The following is a 25,392-nucleotide window of genomic DNA, read 5'->3' as shown; positions in this document are numbered from 1 at the left end:
AAAAAAAGGAAAGTCTTCTCCCATCTACGATAGCAGAAAACACCTTTTCCTTATGCCTCCATCTAATCTGGCGATACTAAATCTCTTCACTAATAAATACACCAACATTTTTGAGTAATTTTTAAAATATGATCTGTTAACACATTTACTGACGACAAAACCTCATGAAGCAAACTTAGGCTTCAATACTCACTTTATTACTAAACATTTTACCTAAGGAATTAACAAAGAACTTTTTTTTCCCCCCTAGAAAGCCAACAAAAGTCCAAGGAATTGTCTACACCTACCTGGCCCATACACTATACATAAAACCTTGCAAAACATTATTTCTATGTGAATTATCCTTTCTATGGCATGTCTTCAAAAAAATTACAGATACTCTGCTGCCTTTTCTCCTTCCTAACAGGAATTTAAATTTCTATTTATAGTATTGTGATAAACACTGCAACCCAATACAATTCTGAATCATTACCTATGCCATAAAATTAAGGTCAGCTTTATTCTAATAGCCCAAAACTGAGGACAATCCAAATGTTCATAAATAATATTATGAACAAATACTGTAAAGTCATACCTTGGAATATTCTTGACATTAAAAAACAAACTATTTGCATGCAGCAATATGGATGAATCACAGATAATTATGTTAAGCAAAAGATGCCAGATCCTGCAGCCATAAAAAAGAAAAAGATCATGTCCTTTGCAGGAACATGGATGGAGCTAAAGACCATTATCCTTAGCAAACCAATGCAGGAACAGAAAACCAAATACTGCATGTTCTCACTTAAAAGTGGCAGCTAAATAGTAAGAACACATGCACACACAGAGGGAAACAACACACACTGAGGCCTCTCAGACAATGGAGGGTGGAGAGTGGGAGGAGGGAGAGGATTGGGAAAAATAACTAATGGGCACTGATCTATACAACAAACTCCCATGACACATATTTGCCTATGTAACAAATCTGCACATTTACCCCCGAACATAAAAGTATTAAAATAGGGGGAAAAAAATGCCAGACCTAAAAATGATTTCCATTTACATGAAATTCTAGAAGATGCAACTATTAATCAGTAAGTCACAGAAAATAGTGGTAGAGGAGGAAAAATGACTACAAAACAGCTGGGGGAAACTTCTGGGGATAATGAAAATGTTACATATCTTGATTCCAGTAATAGTTACATCAGTGTGTGCATTTTTGAAAACTCATCAAAATGTACACTTAATGAGCATACTTAAAATGAAGGTATTTTATTGTAAATTTTACCTCAGAAAACTTTTTTTAAAAAAGACTAAACTTACTAAAAGTAAACAGACTGCACCCCCCAAAAAACAATGTATTCCAAGACTAAGCTTTAATATTTCTTTTATGTTAAATTGCCTTCTTTAAAGGTATTAAAACAGATGTTAAAGTTTTAGCTAAAATTTAAAACTGAAGAACATTATCTACAATTGTACTGTTGACACAGCACCCATTAGCCACATATGGCTATGTAAAGTTAAATTAAGATTAACTAAAATTTTAAAATCAGTTCCTCGGCCCAGTGCGGTGGCTCACGCCTGTAATCCCAACACTTTGGGAGACCGAGACGGGTGGATCACGAGGTCAGGAGATTGAGACCATTCTGGTTAACATGGTGAAACCCCATCTCTACTAAAAAATACAGAAAAAATTAGCCGGGCATGGTGGCGGGTGCCTGTAGTCCCAGCTACTCAGGAGGTCGAGGCAGCATAATGGCGTGAACCCGGTAGGCAGAACTTGCAGGGAGCCAAGATCGCACCCCTGCACTCCAGCCTGGGTGACAGACAGAGACTCCGTCTCAAAAAAAAAAGAAAAAAAAAATCAGTTCTTCAAAGGCACCAGAGGGAATAACTTTACAGTGGACAAACCTAACAACGTATGAAGGTCAACATCATCAAGGATGATAAAACATGATGACATATATACTCTCAATATGATGAAAATGGCACTTTGTAATCTTTCTCTAAAAATCCATAATCACAGTCTAATCATGAAAAACATCAAATTCTAAAAGAGAGTCATTCTACAAAATAACAAGTACTCTTCAAACTTGTCAAGGTCATCAAAAACAAGGAAAGTCAGAGAAACTGTCATAGCTAAGAGAAGCCTAAGAATGCATGACTAGGTATAACGTGGTATCCTGGATGGAATTCTGAAACAGAGAAAGACACTAGATACAATTAAGGAAATGTAAATAAATGAGGGACTTTAATTAATGACAATGTATCAATATTGGTTTATTAATTATAACAATGTACCCTAGTAATGTAAGATGTTAATAACTGGAATTCTGCACTATCTTCTAAATTTTCTGTAAATCTACAACTGTTCTAAAAACTAAAGCCTATTATTTAAAAAAAAAGTTACAATTTAAAAGTTAAGGCCGGGCCCAGTGGCTCACGCCTGTAATCCCAGCACTTTGGGAGGCCAAGGCAATCTCATCACTTGAGGTCAGGAGTTCAAGACCAGCTTGGCCAACATGGTGAAACCCTGTCTCTTAATAAAAAATACAAAACATCAGCTGGGCACGGTGGTGGGTGCTTGTAATCCCAGCTATTCGGGAGGTTGAGGCTGGAGAATAGCTTGAACCCGAGAGACAGTGGTTACAGTGAGCAGAGGTCGTGCCACTGCACTCCAGCCTATGCAACAGAGCAAGATTCCCTCTCAAAAAAAAAAAAAAAAAAAGTTTTTTTCTACACTTTTTAAAAATGCAGTTCCTCAGTCACACGAGCTAGTAGTATCTCAAGTGCTCAACAGAAACAAGTGGCTAGTAGTTACAGTACTGGATGGTGGAGATTCATAGAACATTTTCTTCATAGCAGAAAATTACAACTCATCCTAACTTATAAACAAATTCTTATCTACTCAGCACTAAAAATTCTCAGTAATATCTAAAAACCTTCAGTGATGTGTTTATTCTAATTTCAAACACTTATGTTTTAAAATCAGTTTTTAAAAAATCAATGTAACATATGTAAATGTAACACTGAAAAGTGTTCTACTCCTCAAAGCAGCAGTTTACAAAGTACAATCTATGGACCTCCAAACTCTTTCAGGGCATCCATGATGTATTTTCTTAATAATACTATTACAAAATACTATTGTGATCTCATTTGCTAGTTTGAGAATTTTCTATTGCAAAAACTAAAATATTATTTGCATTTTTCAATGTGTTGACACTTGCACAGACTGTATAGTGATGGGGAAAACTGCTGGCACTACAGCATGACTGAAGTTAATTGCAACAAACTGTACCAGCAGTCACTGTATTCTTCACTGCCATGTGGCACGTACTCATAAGAGAGAGGGGGGAAAAGCCACTTTTATTACGAATGCCCATGACGAAGGAGTAAAAAATATTAATTGTATTAATCTTGATCCCTAGGAACACATCTTTTTAATATTCTACATGATGAAATGGGAAATATGCATTTCTACTGCATACAAAGTCATGAAGAATGATATTTAATGCAACTGTTTTGGGTTACAAGCTCAATTAGTTGCTTTTTTCCACAGAACATAATTTTGACTTGAAAGAATAGCTGCACACAATACGGCTGTCCAGACTTGTGTATGTAGCAGATATTTTTTTTCAAAACGAATAAGACTTCAAGAAAAACAATTCAGAGTACTTGTGGCCAATTATAAAATTTGACCTTGGCCGGGCGCGGTGGCTCAAGCCTGTAATCCCAGCACTTTGGGAGGCCGAGACGGGTGGATCACGAGGTCAGGAGATCGAGACCATCCTGGCTAACACGGTGAAACCCCGTCTCTACTAAAAAAATACAAAAAACTAGCCGGGCGAGGTGGCGGGCGCCTGTAGTCCCAGCTACTCGGGAGGCTGAGGCAGGATAATGGCATAAACCTGGGAGACGGAGCTTGCAGTGAGCTGAGATCCGGCCACTGTACTCCAGCCTGGGTGACAGAGCGAGACTCCGTCTCAAAAAAAAAAAAAAAATACAAAAAACTAGCCGGGCGAGGTGGCAGCACCTGTAGTCCCAGCTACTCGGGAGGCTGAGGCAAGAGAATGGCGTGAACCCGGGAGGCGGAGCTTGCAGTGAGCTGAGATCTGGCCACTGCACTCCAGCCTGGGCAACAGAGCGAGACTCCGTCTCAAAAAAAAAAAAAAAAATTGACCTTTCAAGCAAAAATTAGAATTTTGTTAAAGTTTCTTTTTTTTTTTTTTTTTTTTTTTAGACGGAGTCTCGCTCTGCCGCCCAGGCTGGAGTGCAGTGGCCGGATCTCAGCTCACTGCAAGCTCCGCCTCCCGGGTTCACGCCATTCTCCGGCCTCAGCCTCCCGAGTAGCTGGGACTACAGGCGCCCGCCACCTCGCCCAGCTAGTTTTTTGTATTTTTTAGTAGAGACGGGGTTTCACTGTGTCAGCCAGGATGGTCTCGATCTCCTGACCTCGTGATCCGCCCGTCTCGGCCTCCCAAAGTGCTGGGATTACAGGCTTGAGCCACCGCGCCCGGCCAGAATTTTGTTAAAGTTTCTAATCGTCACCATGAGTCAGAAAGTTTTCCAATATTTAAAGGCTTTTCTGATAAGTGCTGATTTCAATGAAAGTGATTTTTTTGATACTGTATAAGATATCCATTCAACATGGAAGCTAGACAAATGGATTTTATATTTACAGAGGACAAACTATTGATATAACTCAGATTTCATATCACAACTAACCTTTTAAAAAAACACTACTTGGTTACCCAGTGTTAAAGTAAAGCAATAAAAATTTAAAATATAAAAAAAGAAAAAAAAACACTGCTGGTCAAATTTTAGTGTAATATCAAAGAATATCTGCAATTATCTGTAAAAGCTATTAAAATTCTCTATTACAACTATATATATATTATATATATATATAATATCATTGTGAGGATAATATTCCTTCATATACTTCAACCAAAGTAATAAATAGCAACAGACTGAATGCAGAAGCAAATATAACCCAGTTGCCTTCCATAAAGCAAGACATAAAAGAAATCTGTAAAAAGGTAAAACAATGCCAATCCTATCAACAAATTTTTAGAAATGGTGTAGAAAATAGGTATGTCATACTAAAAATATATTTATGTTAGCATGTAATGAGTTTGTTATTTTTAAATGAACTAATACTTTTTAAATTTCTTGATATGATAAACAGATATAACTAAAAAACCAAAAGCTCCTTGGGGCCCTCAATAACTTTTAAGAGGGTAAAGAGGTCCTAAGATCAAAAAGTTGATTAACATCTATCTCAGAGAAAGAAGAAAAAATGAAAACCAAAAATAAAGCCTGGGCAACATGGTGAAACCCTATCTCTACAAAAAAATACCAAAAAAAAAAAAAAAAATTAGCCAGGCATGGTGGCATACGCCTGGAGTCCCAGCTACTCAGGAGGTACAGGTGGGAGGATAGCTTGAGCCCAGGAGGCAGAGGTTTCAGGGAGCCAAGACTGTGCCATCACACTCCAGTCTGTGTGACTGACCAAGACACTCTCTTTAAAAACAAACAACAACAAAAAAAATTTAAAAACACATAAATAAACTTAAAACATACATAAATACCCTATAGAGCATATCAAAGGGCATACAATATCACTGACAATAAGAACACCAAGATCTGGCCAGGTGTGGTGGCTCATATCTATAGTCCCAACACTTTGGGAGGCCGAGGTGGGTGGATCACCTAGGTCAGGAGTTCGAGACCAGCCTGGCCAACATGGTGAAACCCTGTCTCTACTAAAAATACAAAAAGTTACCCAGACATGTAATGGTCCTGTAATTCCACCTACCTGGAAGGCTGAGGCAGGAGAATTGCTTGAACCCAGGAGATGGAGGTTGCAGTGAGCCGAGAATCGCACCACTGCACTCCAGCCTGGGAAACAAGAGCGAAACTCCATCTCCAAAAAAAAAGAACACCAAGATCCAAAACGTGACACTTATTCAGAAAGTATCTAGTGTTTTCAAACTGTACCCTTTCCAAGGACAAAAAGACTTTTCACATTTTGGATTTTACTTAAATGATTGTTTGGCTGCCTCTCTCACTGGGCTGTAAGGCCTGTGAAGACAGAACAGCATGTGTTTTGCTCAACCACCAGGGCTAGTCCAGCACCTGGCACAAGGCAACCATTCAAATATTTGCTGGGTTTAAATATTTTTTTAAAGACAAAAGACCCACAAACAGAACTCACTGACATGTCTATTCGAAACTCACAAAGATGGCTGGGTATGGTAGCTGATACCTGTAACCTCAAGCACTTTGGGAGGCCAAGGTGGGAGGATTGCTTGAGGTTAAGAGTTCTAAACCAGCCTAGGTAACACAGCGAGACCCCCTCTTAAAACAACTTTTTAGGCCGGGCGTGGTGGCTCACACCTGTAATCCCAGCACTTTGGGAGGCCAGGACGGGCGATCAAGAGGTCAGGAGATCAAGACCATCCTGGCTAACATGGTGAAGCCCCATCTCTACTAAAGATACAAAAATTAGCCAGGCGTGGTGGCGGGCGCCTGTAGTCCCAGCTACTTGGGAGGCTGAGGCAGGTGAACGGTGTGAACCCGGGAGGAGGAGCTTGCAGTGAGCCGAGATCACACCACTGCACTCCAGCCTGGGCAACAGAGCGAGACTCCGTCTTAAATAAATAAATAAATAACTTTTAAAAACTTAGCTGTAACCCAGGCACAGTGGCTCAGGTCTCTAATCCCAGAACTTTGGGAAGCCAAGGCAGGAGGATCACTTGAGCCCAGGAGCTCAAGACCAGGCTTAAGGCTTCATCTCTACAATTTTTTTTTTCCCGCTGCAAGACAGAGTCTTGTTCTGTTGCCCAGGCTGGAGTGCAGTGGTGCAATCTCAGCTCACTGCAACCTCTACCTCCCGGGTTCAAGGGATTCTCCTGACTCACCCTCCCAAGTAGCTGGGATTATAGGCCCGCACCACAACACCCGGCTAATTTTTCTACTTTTAGTAGAGACGGGGTTTCACCATGTTGGCCAGGCTGGTCTCGAACTCTTGACCTCATGATCTCCCTGCCTCAGCCTCCTAAAGTGCTGGGATTACAGGTGAGAGCCACCGCACCCGGCCTCTACAAAAAATTTTTAAAAAGTAAAATGAAATAAAAGTTAGTTTGGTGTGGTGGACCGCGTGTATAGCTCTAGCTACTTAGGAGGCTGAAGTCAGAGAATCACTTTAGCTCAGGAGTTCCAGGCTGCAGCAAACTGCCTGCATGACAGAGCAAGACCCTGTATCTAAAAAATCAATTTAAAAGATGAAATTTTGTAATCAAAATTTACCTATTTACATAGTAACAGCAACATAAAAGCCACCACTCACTGAGGGCCTACTTAGTGCATGCCAGGTATTATACTTAGATTTTTCATTGATACCATAACCATAGGACATACTTTACAGATAAGGATAGTTAGGCTCCAAAAGGTTAACCTGTTTAAAGTTACATGTAATAAGTAACAGAATTTTTTTTTCTTTTTTTGAGATGGAGTCTCACTCTGTCACCCAGACTGGAGTGCAGTGGTGCAACCTCAGCTCACTGCAACCTCCACCTCCCAGGTTCAAGAGATTCTGGTGCCACAGCCTCCTGCGTAGCTGGGATTACAGGTGCCTACCACAAACACCCAGCTAATTTTAGTATTTTTGGTAGAGATGGGGATTCTCCATGTTGGCCAGGCTGGTCCCGACTCTTGACCTCAGGTGATTCACCTGCCTGGGCTTCCCACAGTGCTGGGATTACAGACGTGAGCCACCATGCCTGGCCAGAAAATTTTTTTTGGTTTCTTTTTTTTTTTTTTTTTTTGAGACAGGGTCTTATTCTGTCACCCAGGATGGAGTGCAATGGGAGGATCACTTGAGCCTGGGAGGCTGAGGCTGCAGTGAGGCTGTAGTTAGGACTACAGGCCCATGCCACCATGCCCAGCTACTTTTTTTGTTGTTGTTGTTAAAGAAATGAGGTTTCGCCATGTTGCCCAGGCCGGTCTTGAACTCCTGGACTCAAGCAATTCACCTGCCTCAGCCTCGCAAAGTGCTGGAATTACAGGCGTGAGCCACTGCACCTGGTCAAGCGACAAAAGATCAAACCCACATCTCCCTGCTCAAAAGCCCTCAAGCTTTTCACTACATACTGATACGGTACTCAGTATTGCTTTTTTCCCCAGTTCCTTGCAATTTTCAGAAGAATTCATTTTGTACAAAGTCACTTTTCTTTCCTTTTCTCAATCTCCATTCTGTTCACTGTCCCCACACTCCCACCCCCTTGCACCACACAATTAAACAATATAGTTGCCCTCAATTAAGGAAGAGTGTATGTTCTTATAAAATACATTATGGGAAACTTCATTAATAAAGGTACAAACACTGGACATGGAGGCTCACGCCTGTAATCCTAGCACTTTGGGAGACCAAGGCGGGAGGATAGCTTGAGTCCAGGAGTTCAAGACCAGCCTAGGCAATGTGGCAAAAACCAGTTTCTATAAAAAATAGAAAACTTTGCCATGTGCAGTGGCGTAAGCCTGTACTCCTATATTCAGGAGGATGAGGTGGGAGGATCACCTGAGTGCAAGAAGGTCAAGGCTGCAGTGAGCTGCGACTGCAACACTGCACTGCAGCCTGAGGGATAGAGCAAGGCCTTGTCTCAAAAAAAGTTTTTTTTAATTAAAAAAATATACAAAAAGGCTGGGAGCAGTGGCGCATGCCTGTAATACTAGCACTTTGGGAGGCCAAGACAGGTGGATCACCTGAAGTCAAGAGTCCAGGACCAGCCTGGCCAACATGATGAAACCTCGTCTCTACTAAAAATACAAAAATGAGTCAGGCATGGTGGCACGTGCCTGTAATCCCAGTTGCTAGTGAGGCTGAGGCAGGAAAATCACTTGAACCCAGGGGATGGAGGCTGCAGTGAGCCAAGATGGCTCCACTTCACTCCAGCCTGGGCAAAACAGCGAAACCCCACCTCAAAAAAAAAAAAAAAAAAAAAAAATCCCAATGGTAGAAGTAATATAAAAAGCTAAGAAGAGGGTCAGATTCCAGAACTAAAGTAGGGCTCTCTGATTCACTGATCTTGCAGGACGGCTGCTAATCCAGTTAACCAAAAACATCTGGTCATGGTTTGGGGAGCACCACACATCAATTCCCAAGAAACTGATCATGAGAGCCCCTGGTTATGGCTACTCCTGGAGACCTAAGCCATGATTTATCAAATAGAAAGTACCAAGACAATTCCTTGTCAGTCTGTACAACCAAATTCTTGTTGTACAGGAGGAATTTTAAACCTCAAAAACTTCTGCCAATTCCTCGTCAATCTGTATAACCCAAGGACCAATACTGAAGAGACCAGAGCTCCCAAGACTTCCTCCATGCCCAGAACTTGAATGAAAGGCGCTTTGTTCCCAAAGAAGATACTAGCCACAATATCACCACAGAAGAAAACATATTGCTAATATTATCATTCTTCCTACTGTTTCTGAACAATATAAACATTTCTCCTTCTTTCTTCCTCCTTTTGGTGAAAAGAATAAAATCAGCAAAAATGAAATATTTTAGGAAAAAATACAATGCCATCAACATTGCCACATCATTTGATAATCTTACCATAAGCCAATGTTTTCCACAGAGGGATTCCCTAGATCCTGTGAAAAAAAATTTTTTTTTTTTTTTTTGAGACAAGGTCTTGCTGTGTTACCCAGGTAGGAATGCAGTGGTGCAATCGCAGCGCTGTACAGCCTCAAATTCCCAGGCCAAGGGATCTCCCAGCCTCAGCCTCCCAAGGAACTGGGACCAAGGCATGCACTACACCACATGGAGCTAATTATTTATTTTTATTTATTTATTTTGAGACAGAGTCTTGCTCTATCACTCAGGCTGGAGTGCAGTGACTCAATCTCGGCTCACTGCAGCCTCCACTCTCAGGTTCAAAAGATAATCTTCTGTCTCAGCCTCCCAAGTAGCTGGGACTACAGGCGCGTGCCAACACACTCGGCTAATTTTTGTATTTTCAGTAGAGACAGGGTTTCACCATGTTGGTTAGGCTGGTCCCAAACTCCTGACCTCAAGCGATCCGCCTGCCTCAGCCTCCCAAAGGGATGAGATTACAGGCGTGAGCCACCATGCCCAGCCAAACTTTTTTATTTTCGTAGAGACATGATCTCCCTATGTTTCCCAGACTAGTTTCAAACTCCTGGACTCAAGTGATCCTCCAGCCTCACCCCCCCAACATGCCTGGATTACAGATGTAAGCCATGCCGCACCCAGCCCGTGAAAATTTTACACAAATTATGCAGAAATCCTTTTAAACCTCACAAAGCTCTGAATACGTCTTATGTCAACATCCAGATTTAAGAAAATGTACAATATAAGAAGAAAGAACTCTTCTACCTTAAAAATGAATTCAGCTACCATCTGCTAAAAACAACCGCGGTTAAAAAAAAAGGAATCAGGCCGGGCGCGGTGGCTCAAGCCTGTAATCCCAGCACTTTGGGAGGCCGAGACGGGCGGATCACGAGGTCAGGAGATCGAAACCATCCTGGCTAACACGGTGAAACCCCGTCTCTATTAAGAAATACAAAAAACTAGCTGGGCGAGGTGGCGGGCGCCTGTAGTCCCAGCTACTCGGGAGGCTGAGGCCGGAGAATGGCGTGAACCCGGGAGGCGGAGCTTGCAGTGAGCTGAGATCCGGCCACTGCACTCCAGCCTGGGCGACAGAGCGAGACTCCGTCTCAAAAAAAAAAAGGAATCAGAGGTCACATCTGTGGGCTGTCATTAGACATATCACTCTATAATAAATCACTTTTATTAGTTCCTAGCCTTTGCATCAAAAATCTAGACATAATAATACAATAAAATATAAGTAATAAAATATTAGCTAAGCAATTAGGTGTCACCAAGTATATACGAGCTACAAACAATAATAAATAGGGGCTGGGTACAGTGGCTCACGCCTGTAATCCCAGCACTTTGGGAAGTCGAGGTAGGTGCATCACCTGAGGTCAGGAGTTCGAGACCAGCCTGGCCAACATGGTGAAACCCTGTCTCTACTAAAAATATTAAAAAGTAGCTGGGTGTGGTGGCACACACCTGTAATCCCAGCTACTTGGGAGTCTGAGGCAGGAGAATCGCTTGAACTCAGGAAGCGGAGGTTGCAGTGAGCCAAGATCGTGCCACTGCACTCCAACCTGGGCAACAAGAGTGAAACTCCATCTCAAAAAACAAAAATTAAGGCCAGGCACGGTAGCTCACGCCTATAATCCCAGTACTTTGGGAGGCCGAGGCGGGCGGATAAGCTGAGGTCGGGAGTTTGAGACCTGCCTCACCAAATGGAGAAACCCTGTCTCCAGCAAAAATACAAAATTAGCGTGGTGTGGTGGCGCATGCCTGTAATCCCAGCTACTTGGGAGGCTGAGGCAGGAGAACTGCTTGAGCCGGGGAAGCGGACGGTGTGGTGACCTGAGATGGCGCCATTGTGCTCCAGCCTCAGCAACAAGAGTGAAACTCTGTCTCAAAAAAAAAAATACAAAAATTAAAAAAATACACAGGACTTCAAAATGTTCCATTAAAAAAGTTTGCTTCAGTATTATTTAATAATTCTGGAATACAAAAATGTATTATTTCAAAAGTTTACACTGTCTCAGTGATCCTTTCCCAAATGTAACGGTCCCCATTACTACTCTAATAATGTGAATAGAGTCTATAAAGTTGGACCTTTCGAATTCTATATGGCTTCCTAATACTCAAGTGTAGCTTAATACTATAAAAAGTATCGAGAAGTTAAAATTTATAAAAAACAAACAATGGAAATAACCAACGAATTTGTCCACATAAAGCTTCTCCTTTGCTTATGTCTGCTTGCTAAACCTTTACCCAGCCACTCCTCTGAACCTCCAAAATCAAGAATTTTTGTTAAAAAACTGCACTAAGAAGTCCATGTGTGGTGGCTCACACCTGTAATTCCAACATTTTGGGAGGCCAAGGCGGGTGGATCACTTGAGCCCAGAAGTTCAAGACCAGCCTGGCCAACATGGCAAAACCCCATCTCTACTAAAAATTAGCTGGATGTGGTGGCGAATACCTGTAATCTCAGCTACTCAGGAGGCTGAGGCATGAGAATCACTTGAACCTGGGAGGCAGAAGCTACAGTGAGCTGACATTGTGCCACTGCACTCCAGCCCAGGCAACAGAGCAAGACTGTCTAAAAAACAAACAAACAAACAAACAAACAAAAACAGCACTAATAAATTTCAACAAGTATGCCTGGTGAGACCTACTGGCCTCATTCACCAAAAGATAGATAGGCATATACGTTAACTCTTTAGAACAGAGAAATCGAAACTGCAGAGCTATACACAGGACATTTTTCCAGAATGCTAGAAAAGGAAAAATGTCTACAGCTTCTCTGGGAGTCTACCTAGAACAGTCACCATTCTACCTTCTCTGAGACCTGCCCCCGCCATGAGGAGTGGCACCTTTCAGCTAACTGTGTGTGCACTTCTAGACTCCAACCCTACGTCCATAACTGGTCTCATCAATGATGGAGAACTGAGCCAAGTTCAACCAGTCAAATCTCCCCTCCCAAGAATCTGAAACATGAACACTGTGTTAGCAATCCGTTGGCTACTGGCACTAGAGCCTAAGTTCATATGTGGCTCCAAGAATTAAGTGGCCACTTGCTACCATGAGTTTGTGTTTGTTAAAGGGGGAAAGGTCAGAATGCACAAACACAACTAAAGCAGGACAAAAAGAGACAAGAGAGGACACTGGCCAGCTGGTAGAAAAGTGCTATCTACAAGTACTATGGCTCCTGAAAGCTTCCCAGTTTCTGGTTCACATCCCTCATGAAGTCAACTGCTCTTTGGTTCTTTAGAGTACCCCTGCCTCCAAAGCATTCCTCCTTGTTTCTTGCCAACAAAAAATTATTATGACAGTTTAAGACATAAATTCACACCAGGATCAATGCAGAAAGGGTACGTTACTCTTACTGTTCATAAAGGATCTGACAGGCACCAGGGAAGAGGTTTCTACTCACTACCCAAAACCTCAGGAGAAATAATAGGGCAAAAATAACTAAAACCTAAAAGCAGAAATTATCTATTTGCAAAAGCCCTCAGGCTTTATGCTTCCCTTCCACACTTACCTGTTCAAAAATTCTGCTGGTTCGCAGCAGGAGATTTGAGCAGACTTTGTTCAGATCCTTTTAACACTGTAAATAATAAAAATATTAATATAAATCACCCAGCAACCTCTTAGGAAACTTTAAAAGCACAATTTTTCATCATGAATATATTCTGCAGAAAATGGCTTCCAAACCTGGTTAAAAGATTAGCTCAGCTGGTGTATTTAAAAACTAGATTCCCTAACATCTAAAAGTCTCAGTAGTTCTACAATGGAAATGAAAACTATATATTTCTTAACAAAAGTCCCAAGTGATTCTTACGAAGCTGACAAATGAAGACCACCATGGGGTTTCAGGGAAGTGATTATTTGGGGTTTTCATTCAAAACTCCATTATAGGGACTTGGTATTAACTTTTAAAACCTACTGCCAGGCACAGTGGGTCATGCCTGTAATCCTAACACTTTGGGAGGACAAGGCAGGTGATCGATTGAGCCCAGGAGTTCAAGACCAGCCTGGGCAACATGGCAAAACCCCATCTCTACAAAAATTAGCTAGGCATGGGGCGCATGCCTGTAGTCCCAGCTACTCGAGAGGCTGAGGTAGGAGGATCACGTGAGCCCAGGGAGGTCAAAGCTGCAGTGAGCTGCAACTGCACCACTCCATTCAGCCTGGGTGACAGAGTGAGACCCTATCTCAAAAAATATATATCTAACAGAAAAACAAAAGCCGCATCACAGCAATATGCATCCTACACAAATAATCACCGAACCCTCAGAAATATGATTATTGCCAAAATGTCCAGGGAGCAAAGCTCCAAGTGTGCTTTCAGTTGCAAAATCACAACCTGCCTTTAATGCTCTGTTGGGGCAGTATCTTAAAAATTCACAAGTTGGTGATATTCCAAGTGACAAGAAGTGAACTTAAGTATAGTATCTTCAAGTAGTTTCTCAGCTAAAATCAAATGATACCTTATTGCTATACAAAGTCAAAGAACAATAATTAACAATTAAAGTTGACAATTCCATTAACTACAGGAAAGCAACTAGGTAGAGAGACAGACAGACAGAGATTTTTTCTTTCTTTTTTTTTTTTTTGAGACAGACTCTCGCTCTGTTGCCCAGGATGGAGTGCAGTGGCACAATCTCAGCTCACTGCAACTTCCACCTCCCAGGTTCAAGCGAGTCTCCTGCTTCAGCCTCCCGAGTAGCTAGGATTACAAGTGTGCACCACCATGCCTGGCTAATTTTTGTATTTTTAGTAGACACAGGGTTTCGCCATGTTGGCCAGGCTGGTCTCGAACTCCTGACATTGAGTGATCCGCCCACCTTGATCTCCCAGAGTGCTGGGATTATAGGCATGAGCCACTGCACCTAGCCAATTATTTTCAAAATGGGGTCTTGCTTTGTTCCCTCAGCTGGAGTGTAGTGGCACAATCAGAGCTCACTGTAGCCTTGACCTCCTGGGCTCAAGCAATCCTCCAGCCTCAGCCTCCTGAGTAGCTGGGACTGTAAGCGTGCACCACCATACTCAGCTAATTTTTTAAAAATCTTTTTTTAGAGATGGGGGTCTCTCTATGTTGCCCTGGCAGGTCTCAAACTCCTGGGCTCAAGTGATCTTCCTACCTTAGCCTCCCAAAGTGCTGGGATTATAGGTGTGAACTACTGCACCCAGCCATAGAAGAGTTTATTTATTATCCGCTTCTCCTTCCCTTTCCTCCTGCCCTTAAAAAATTACACAGTTCAGTGGGTAAAGTTATATGACCTTTGGAAATTATAACATGGCTACTTTTTTTGCAAAATTAAATCAGAGGTGGATGTGACTTTTTCAAATTGCATCCTTGGTGGGGCACAGTGGCCCATGCCTATAATCTCAACACTTTGGGAGACTGAAGCAGGAGTATTACTTTAGACCAGAAGTTTAAGACCAACCTAGGCAACACAGTGAGACCCCATCTCTACAAAAAATATTGGCCAGATGTGGTGGCATGGAACTGTAATCCCAGCCACTTAGGAAGTTGAGGTAGGAGAAAGGCTTGAGCCTGGGAGGTTGAGGTTACAGTGGGCAGTGATTGCACCGCTGCGCTCCAGCCTAGGTGACGGAGCAAGACTCTGTCTTATTTGGAGGGTCTTGCTCCATCACCTAGGCTGGAGGGCAGCGGTGCAATCACGGCTCACTGCAACCTCAACCCTCTAAGAGACAGGGTCTTGCTCTATCATAGGCTGTAGTGAGCCGAGATTAGGCCGCTGCACTGCAGCCTGGGCAACAAAGTGAGATTCCATCTCAAATAATAATAATTAAGGTAACGAAACCCCATAGTTAATAAGAAAATAGAAAATTGTGTTCCTCATTTACTTAAAGTAGGGAAGTATGTAATACTTTGAAATATTTTTATAAAATGAAGTTTGGCCAATTAAGAGAACATTCTTTGTTTTTCAAACCTCTCTCCTCTTTCAACCTCACACAAAACTATAGGCAATTCAATAAACGTATCACTTTACATTCCTACATAATTAATTTAGTATATTTCTCATTCATCTGAGAGCATGAATAAAATGTAAAAACAATATTTGGTCAAGAAACACTGCAATGCTACCTATTAGCAAGTTTATACATGAAATAAAAATCTCTAGTTTTAAAGAGATGTAATTTTTCAAAGCATTAAAAACCAATGGAAACTCCAGAACTTTTTAACCTTATTTTAAACTTCTATTTATTTCTTTTTCATTTTATATATTTTTCCTTTTATTCTTAAATACTCTCCCATGCAAAAACCATAGGACTTTACCACCATAAAACCCTAGTGGGAGTCAAGCAGTGAAAAAAAGCTTGAGTTCAGACTTTTACAACAATGACCAAACAATATGTCATGGTAATTTAAACTGAAGGAAAATGGACATTTGACTTGCCTCTAAGAGACCTGGGTTAACACCAACATAGGCTGTAGATTCAACCTAATGAGACTGGTCCCACTATAATCTATAAGAAATAGAATAAAACAGAAAGTATGGAAAATTTAATCAGCAGAGGCTAATGGAGAATTGCAAACAAAGTCAGAATTTGAAAATGGCACAAGTCAAAGATCCCATAGAAGGGCAATCATAAAAGCAACAGTAGTAATCTTTTTAACCAAAAAGGTTCTCCCAGATAGCAATCACTATCAACAGTTTCATCTTCCAACGTGAAGGTCAACAAAAAGAGAATAGACATATGGAGTACTAAAATGCAGAGTCATGAAAACAAATGAGCTGATACGACATCAAAGACATTATAATTTGGAAATGTCATTTCAAAAACACAACAGAAAAACAAGAGGGAGAAAGGCAATTAGTTAAAACACTACCTCATCACTACCATCACTATGCCTCCCTTTTAGACAAGGAGTTGCATTCACACACTGACCTTGTAATTCCCATCTTCTCATGATTTTGAGGTAAACCTACTCCAAAGTGTTTTTCACATGTGCATCTCACCAGCAAAAGCATTTCAAACCCAAAATATTAAAATTTCTCAGCTGAACTAAAATGACGAGGACATTTATGAAAGCTCAGTAAAAAGAATACAGAGATAAGCTGGAAGGAAATCAGAAAATGTTTTTTGCAAAAAAAAAAAAATGTCTATTAAGTATCAGATTAGAGAACTAGTCTGAAAGGTAAAAGTGGAGGAATAAAAAACTCAGCACACAAAGTTCTACACGTGTAAAATGTAAAGGATATGCACACGAATTAGAGGAAGAGTCTCTGGGCTGGATAGCACATTATTAAGGGAATTCTTTACTAACCAGATTAAGGATAATTTGAGTTAATACACTGTTTCCACCTTTCTTCCTGGTTATGTTCCTTAATCATATGTCTAAATGTCAACGGAAAATTTCTCATTTCCCTACATTTGCAAATATCCTGAAATTTCCAAAGATACCCCTTCTTGTAAAGCAAGTGCTTTTGAAAAGCACTTTCAAGCAGCTTATCACCAATCTCATTTTAAAACGTTTACTTTTGAGAAAGATAATTCATTATAATTTCCTGAAATATTTGAGCATCCTAAATTTTTCCAAATTAGGGGATGGGGAGGGGAATTACGTAGGGGAAGGGGGTTGCATAGGCTGACTGCTGGCCCAAATCTCCAGAATCTGATATCCCTTTCCAAGAATCACAAGAGGTAAGAAAAAAGAATTCAGGAGAGCAAATAATCCATCTCATCTTAGTACCAAAGAGGTAAGTACACACATCTCCCACCAGTCTCCCTCTCACCCTTGCCTCTCGGCCTAGGCTAGCCTCCATGCTTTTCCCAGTCTACTCCTGAGTCGCTCCCAACTAAGTTTTTGTCTCTGGGTCTTCGCTCTTGCTGCTCCCTAGCCTAGAGCACTTTTACCCCAGTAAAGCTAAAGAAACAGCACCTTCACCTCTGTTGGGTTTTTCCTCCAGTGTTAGCTTCTCCATGAGGCCTTCTCGGGACACTTAAAATTAACCCCTCCCCAAATCCCTATTATTCTATCTCCCTGACTCATTTTTTTCCTTCACATCGCTTACCACTACATCATGTATTTTACCACTACATCATGTATTTTACCTATCTGTCTAGAAATGAATTCCATACAGACAGGAATTGTTTGGTCTGTTTTGCTCCCAGCACGTAACGGTGTAGTAAGTACTCAATAGGGTATCTGTCAAATAAACGCATGTATGAATGAATAAACAAATGAATGGAAGCACATAGTCCCTTCTCCCTCTCCAGCCTCAAGACTCTCAAATGCTTTGTCAGGTATCAAAAAGGCATGAAGCCTTCTCCTTTCTGGTGAATCACTACCATCACCAGTGTATTCATTGATGTTAAATTTCGAAAGAAACACCATGTGACATTTTTCCAGTTACGTGCCACTTTTAAATACTTTTCTAGTGTCCTCTTCTGATGTCAACATCTGATGTAAAAGCAAAGTACATATTCCAGTTTGAGCACACCAGAAACTGCTATACTAACTAGTAAAACACGTAAAATCATCAATGAATAAGAGAAAGTATTTGTGTTCTAGGCAAAATGGACAAAATTTGTAAGGCCAAAGCTACAAATATTAGAAGGATCAAAATTAAAGTACAGAATGACAAAAAATTTTTTCTAATCTAGGAAGTCATTTGATTCTAAAAAGGAAATACTATATAAGGAAAGAATACCTTCCCCAGACACAACACTGGGAATCAAAACTGCCTTAATTCAAGGTATACAGCACTAGATAGGAAGATGTTCACAGGTTCTGGCCCCATACTCAATTTCTTGCAAGTTAAACTGGAATACTTACCTTTCTTACAGAGAGACTACGTGTGTTTAAGTGCTTTGACTTGCAGGAAAATGAAAACAACAAAATAAAAAACACGGTACTAGATAACTAACTGCAAAACAACGTTATTGCTTCTCGAATACGATCATACACTCCGCTTCTTTCAGGCCCCCATTCCCTGTTCGCTTGATTTATGTTTCAGTCACAAAACAAGTATTCAGAGTGCTTTTGGAAACTGCTGACACTTAAGGTTAATGCCCATTTCAACCTGATGTGAACATTCGGGTCCCCAAGGCTGCCATGGGCTCTACTTTCCCAGCCTCGGTCCCAAGGTTCCGATCATGGTGGCTCCACCTCGCCTCAGGCCTGGTCCAGACCCAGTACTCTCGCCACGGAAGGAGTCTCCTTCGTCCAGATGCTCCGTGGGGAAAGCAGGAGCGCACCTCCCAGGGGCTAGGTGTGGACAGGAGAGCCGGCAGAAGCAGCTGTCTGGCCGCAGCAGCTGTTAGCGGGGCACCCCGAGGCTGGGCGAGTGGCTGGCCCGGAAAAGCAGGCAGAGGAAGGCGAGCCCTCCGGCTCCGAACAAGCCGGCCTGACACTGCCCACCCCACCACCCTCCTGCCTTGTTCGGCTCCCCTCGCAATGCCAAGAGGCCCTGGCCAATGGGGTCCTCGGATCCCTGCGGCCGTGACGCGCCAGGGCCCTCCGCGCCCTCAGCGCCCCTCGCCCGAGAGGAGGCTCTCTCCGGCCCTGCACCTGACCTGTCCCGTCGCCTGACGGCCCAAGCCGGCCGGAGCGGCCTGTGGGTGTCCATGCGGCCGGGCCGGCTCAAGCAGGAGAGGCAGGGACACGAGCGCGGACCGGAGGCACAGACGGCCCCGGACGAGGCGGCGGGGCCAGGGCGCGGAGCAGAGCCGAGCAGGGTAGCGACACGGAATGGCTCGTTACCTGCGGTCCGGGACAGGGAGTCTCAGAACCCAAGTCAGTCCTCAGCCTCAACAACACAAGATGGCCGACACGTCGCCACGTACGTCACGTGACCGCGCGCTCGCTCCGCCACGCCCCCGGCTCCGCCCCCGCCCCTTCCCGCTTCCCTCCCCACTCTCCAGTCTCCCACGACATCCTTCCTTTCCACCGCCACCCGCCCCTCTGCCCAGACACGCCCCTGCCCGAGACCCGGATGAAAGGTTGGAAGAGGGCGGGGTCGCGGCAATGCGCAGGCGCCTGTTGACCCCTTGGCAGCATTTGGGTACCTGCCCTTGAGTTGAGTGGACTTGGTGCCCAGAGTTGGGCCCGGACCAGGCACCCTGTGACTCACTGTCCTGTATGCCCAGAGCCCTTTTGCAGTTCAAAAGCCTCTGCATCACCTACGGACTGGTTTTTCAAATTAGAACTTTTCCACAGCTTTTAGTCCGGCATTTTCCTGCCCAGTTGCCATCCTAGAGCGAATGGGAAAGCCGCAAAAGCTGAAATTCAAACCAGCTTCTCTACTTGTTAACAGTTCTGGTAGAACTGGGAATTCATTCCAGAGTGTTGTACTGGGACAGCTGGGAAGGACTTGAGCGCTCTGATTCCTTCCTAGGACATCTGAGGCTATAGCCCTTTTACCTAGAGATGAACTGTTTTGGAATGGACAGATAAAATATAAGACACCCAGCAATATTTGGGGCACACACTGAAAAACTGTTCGTTGTTTTTCTGAAATTCGAATTTAACTGGGCGTCCTGTGTTTGCTAAATCTAGCAACTCTATCCTTAGGCATCCCATTCTTGCCTGTGTCTCCAACTTCTTCCTTCCTACAGGATCCTTCCTGTCAGTTTTAAAGATTACTTTTGTCTCCTGTCTTAAAATGGAATGTTAAAAACTCCAATTCTCAGGCCGGGCGCGGTGGCTCACGCCTGTAATCCCAGCACTTTGGGAGACCTAGGCGGGTGGATCACGAGGTCAGGAGATCTAGACCAGACCATCCCGGCTAACACGGTGAAACCCCGTCTCTACTGAAAATACAAAAAAAAAAAAAAAAAAAATTAGCTGGTTGTGGCGGCACGCGTCTGCAATCCCAGGAGAATCGCTTGAACCGGGGAGGCAGAGGTTGCAGTGAGCCGAGATCACGCCACTGCACTCCAGCCTGGCGACAGAGCAAGACTCCGTCTAAAACAAAAACAAAAACCTCAAATTCTCGGCCGGGCATGGTGGCTCACGCCTGTAATCCCAGCACTTTCGGAGGCCGATGCAGGCAGATCACCTGAGGTCGGGAGTTTGAGACCAACCTGACCAACATGGAGAAACCCCGTCTCTACGAAAAATACAAAATTAGCCGGGCGTGGTGGTGCATGCCTGTAATCCCAGCTACTCGGGTGGTTTAGGCAGGAGAATCGTTTGAACCCCGGAGGCGGAGATTGCGGTGAGCAGAGACCATGCCATTGCACTCCAGCCTGGGCAACAAGAGTGAAAATTCGTCTCAAAACAAAACAAAACAAAACAAACTCCAATTCTCCCTCCTGCGACCCTGTTCCCTTTCAAAGCCAGGTTGCACCAAAGAATTGTTTATAGCATTTTCTCCAGTTCCACACCTGGCATGCAATCATCAACCACTCCTAGGTGGCTTCTGTCGTTTCCTATCTGCCTGCTGCTTGCCCTAAGAACACCCCATCCTACAGGTTGATAACTGGAGTCTTTCAGTCCTCATCTTGACTTCGTGTTTCCCTGTCTTCAGTATGATTGACCACTTCCTACTTTATGAAACGCTTTCTTTTTTTGTTTTGTTTTGTTTTGTTTTGAGACGGAGTTTCGCTCTTGTTGCCCAGGCTAGAGTGCAATGGCGCGATCTCTGCTCACTGCAACCTCCGCCTCCCAGGTTAAAGTGATTCTCCTGCCTCAGCCTCTTGAGCAGCTGGGATTACAGGCATGCGCCACCAGGCCCGACTAATTTCGTATTTTTGGTAGAGACAGGGTTTCTCCATGTTGGTCAGGCTAGTCTTGAACTCCCGACCTCAGGTGATCCTCCCACCTCGGCCTCCCGAAGTGCTGGGATTACAGGCATGAGCCACCACACCCGGCCTTCTGAAACACTTTCTTCCCTTGACTTTTATACCCTTACTGTTCAAAGTGGTACAGTGGAGACTTGTTAGAAATACAGAAATTTAAAGGAGCCCTTAACAATCCCATTCTGCAGAATTCTACCCCCATAGCGTGGGAAAACAGAGAGAGATCCCATTTCTTTTTTTTTTTTTTTTTTTTTTTTTTTTTTTTTTAAGACGGAGTCTCGCTCTGTAGCCCAGGCTGGAGTGCAGTGGCCGGATCTCAGCTCACTGCAAGCTCCACCTCCCGGGTTCACGCCATTCTCCGGCCTCAGCCTCCCGAGTAGCTGGGACTACAGGCGCTGCCACCTCGCCCGGCTATTTTTTGTATTTCTTAGTAGAGACGGGGTTTCACCGTGTTAGCCAGGATGGTCTCGATCTCCTGACCTCGTGATCCGCCCATCTCGGCCTCCCAAAGTGCTGGGATTACAGGCTTGAGCCACCGCGCCCGGCCGAGAGATCCCATTTCTAAAAAATAAAAATAAAAAATAATTAGCCAGGCATGGTAGCGTGCACCTGTAGTCCTAGCTACTTGGGAGGCTGAGGATCACCAGCCCAGGAACACAAGGCTGCAGTGAGCTATAATTGTGCCACTGCACTCCAGCCTGGACAAGACCCTGTCTCTAAAACAAACAATCAAAAGAACTCTACCCCATCATCCATGTTGTTCTCCTCTCCTTGATCTTCCCCCTGAACTAAGTGGTCCAAATAGGCCCATTTCAGAAGATTCGTAAACAAGACATTGTTTTAGCCTTTGCGCATGCTGTTCCATCCTGTTGCAATGCCATTCCCAACACTTACCCCACTTCTTCCCAACCTACAACTCCTGCCAGTCCATGTGTTACTGCCTCTGTGCCTCCATTAGACCAAAGAGTTTACCCCTTGAGCTGTTTTTAAGGAAAAAAGTAATACTAATACTTGTTATGTGCTGACCACCTCATTAAATGCTTTCCTTGCACTGTCTCTTGTGATCCTAGTGAGAGAGCTACGGAGCAATCCAACAAGGCTTCCGAGAGAAGTGCTTACCGTCTCCGAATCTCAACCAGGATTTCCAAGCCCAGGCTGGCTGATTGCAGAGCCCATGTCCCTAACCAACTTGTCATGCCATCTGTACATTGCCTATATGTATATTATTTTAAATTAAGATATAATTTGCACACAGTAAAATTTAGCATTTTTACTGCACAGTTCTGCAATTTGAGACAAATATATACAGGTGGCCAGGCATGATGGCTCACACCTGTAATACCAGCACTTTGGGAGGCTGAGACAGTCGGATCACCTGAGTTCAGGAGTTCAAGACCAGCCTGGCCAACATGGAGAAACCCCATCTCTACTAAAAATATCAAAAAACAGTAGCTGGGCATGGTAATGTAGATCTGTAGTCCCAGCTAGTCGGGAGGCTGAGGTGGGAGGATCACTTGAGCCTGGGAAGCAGAGGTTGCAGTGAACCGAGATTGTGTGCCACTGCACTCCAGCCTGGGTGACAGAGTGAGACCCTGTCTAAAAAAAAGGCTGAAAAAAATCCCTGCTTTTAACCATTGTGCGTGCTGCGTTATTCCATCCAGCAACCTCTGCAGCTGGTATTACCCTGACACACAGTAAATGCTTAACAAACACCAATAAAACCCAATTGATACTTGATTATCTACTCTTTAGGAAGGGGGCTTTTCTTTTCTCTTCTCCTTTTAGTAACTGTCTTTCCAGTGTTTCACTAAATAGTGGTATTAAATTACAACAGTAGACTGATGCATGCTTTTGTCAGGGATAATAAAGTTTTAGCTATAGTGCGTCATTTATAGAAACAGAAGTTGAGAATAATAGATCATTTGAGGATGGTAGGAAGGTAAGGAGTTTAATCCAAAACAAGTTTAACTTGTCATAAGCACATAGCTGGGCGTGGTGGCTCACACCTGTAATCCTAGCACTTTGGGAGGCCAAGACAGGAGGATTGCTTGAGCCTGGGAGATCAGGGCTGCAGTGAGCTGGGATCACACTACTGCACTCCACCCTGGGCAGCACAGCAAGATCCTGTCTCAAAAAAAAAAAAAAAAGACAGCAAGATCCTGTCTCAAAAAAAAATCACCTGTAACATTGTATTTTTCTAAAGATGGCTGCAAGAATATCTTCCATTTGACATACTTCTCTAGCACCTTCGCTATCCTTTCTAGAGGTAAAGTCTAATTCCCGGTCCCTTGGACACTATCACCAATAGAAAGTGGTAGAAGTAAAATGACTTGACATCAGTGCTAGATCATAAGAGGTGATATGCCTTCCACCTTGCTTCCTGAAACAGTCTTGTTTGAAGCAAAAACAGTTTGGCAGTCCCTGAAGCTGCCTGAAGCACAAACCACACGGAGAGGTCCACGTTGTTGTCCCATCAATAGCCCCAACTGAGGTCCCAGCTGACAGCATCAACAACCAGACGTCTGAGTGAAAAATCTCACCAGATGATCCCAGCCCTGAGCTGTCTAGTCACACCCAGACGTCAAAGCCTAAGACATCAAGAAGCAGGGACAAGTATCCTTACTGTGCCTTCTCTGAATTCCTGATCCACCAAAACCGTCAGCATCATAAAATGGGTGTTATAAGCCACTATGTTTTGGGGTAATTTGTTTACACCAACAGTAGCTGGAACATCACTGTTATGGATTGAACTGTGTTCCCCATGCTTGGTGCAGATTCTTGCACCTGTAATGCCAGCTACTTGAAAGGCTGAGGCAGGAGATTGCTTGAGACTGGGAGTTCACGACCAATGTGGGCAACATAGTTAGACCTCATCTCTAAAAAAAAACAAAAACAAAAACAAAAACAAAAAAAAGTGTTTTTAGGCCAGGTGCAATGGCTCACACCTGTAATCCCAGCACTTAGAGAGGCCGAGGTAGGTGGATCACTTGAGGCCAGGAGTTTAAGACCAGCCTGGCCAACATGGAGAAACCCCGTCTCTACTAAAAATACAAAAATTAGCCAGGCATGGTGGTGTGTGCCTGTAATGCCAGCTACTTGGGGGCTGAGACGTGAGAATCTCTTGAACCTGGGAGGTGAAGGTTGCAGTGAGCTGAGATTGTGCCACTGCACTCCAGCCTGGACAACAGAACAAGACTATCTCTAAATAAATAAAGAGAATGTTTTTAAATTGGCCGGGTGTGGTGGCACACACCTGTAGTTTCAGCTACTTGGGAGGCTGAGGTGGAAGGCTCTTTTGAGTCCTGGAGTTTCATGCGGTAGTGAGCTATGATTATGCCACTGTACTCCAGCTTAGGTGGAAAAAAAAAAAAAAGATAATTGTACCGGAGAACTGAACAAACAAGAAAGGCTATGCAGACAATAACTATGAAAAGAAACCCATTTTTATGCTAGAAAAACATTTTTATTATAAATGTAATTGCATATTTTTAATTCTGTTCTCATTTCCAACCTCTGAATGTACAAGACATCAAATCATTTTTTAAAAAAACCTTGTAATACAATAAATGTATCCTTTCAACTAATGTCCCATGATGCATCCCAAAATGTTATTCATTTTTATCTGAGAATTTTCCATCTTTAGGGTTTCATATTTCTGCTATCCCAGAGGGTTCCCACTTGCACATTCAAGTGGGATGTGCTCTTCTTGTTTTCTTTGTGGTCAGACATTCCCCTCTCTTTTTAATTTATTTTTAATTTGTTAATTTATTTTTGAGACAGAGTCTCACTCTGTTGCCCAGGCTGGAGTGCAGTGGCATAATCTTGGCTCACTGCAACCTCCGCCTCCAGGGTTCAAGCAATTCTCCTGCCATGGCTTCCCTAGCAGCTGAGATTACAGGTGTGTGCCACCATGCCTGGCTAATTTTTGTATTTTTAGTAGAGACAGAGTTTCGCCATGTTGGCCAGGCTGGTCTCGAACTCTTGATCTCAGGTGATTCACCCACCTCGGCCTCCCAAAGTGT

General features: G+C 43.3%; 1 protein-coding gene across 8 annotated transcripts in view; it reads right to left on the bottom strand.

Moving 5' to 3' along the window:
* The window catches only part of GIGYF2 (GRB10 interacting GYF protein 2), a 167,070-nt gene extending 147,677 nt beyond the window's left edge, over positions 1–19,393 (bottom strand). For 2 of the 8 annotated variants that reach the window (XM_077957914.1, XM_077957915.1), the window contains exons 1-4: positions 19,332–19,393; positions 16,021–16,090; positions 13,134–13,199; positions 9,599–9,636 (exon numbers count right to left, since the gene is read on the bottom strand). The gene's annotated coding sequence lies outside the window, so the exon portion shown is untranslated. The remainder of the gene's footprint in view (positions 1–9,598; positions 9,637–13,133; positions 13,200–16,020; positions 16,091–19,331) is intronic. The other 6 variants (XM_015111358.3, XM_028831234.2, XM_077957913.1 and 3 more) reach the window with 3 other exon arrangements.
* Between the last annotated feature and the right edge of the window lie 5,999 nt (positions 19,394–25,392).

The sequence above is a fragment of the Macaca mulatta genome, chromosome 12 (genome assembly GCF_049350105.2).
Source record: "Macaca mulatta isolate MMU2019108-1 chromosome 12, T2T-MMU8v2.0, whole genome shotgun sequence".
NCBI lineage: Eukaryota > Metazoa > Chordata > Mammalia > Primates > Cercopithecidae > Macaca > Macaca mulatta.
Note: the sequence above shows the minus strand (reverse complement) of the source record. Positions and strands in the feature narration are given on the sequence as shown.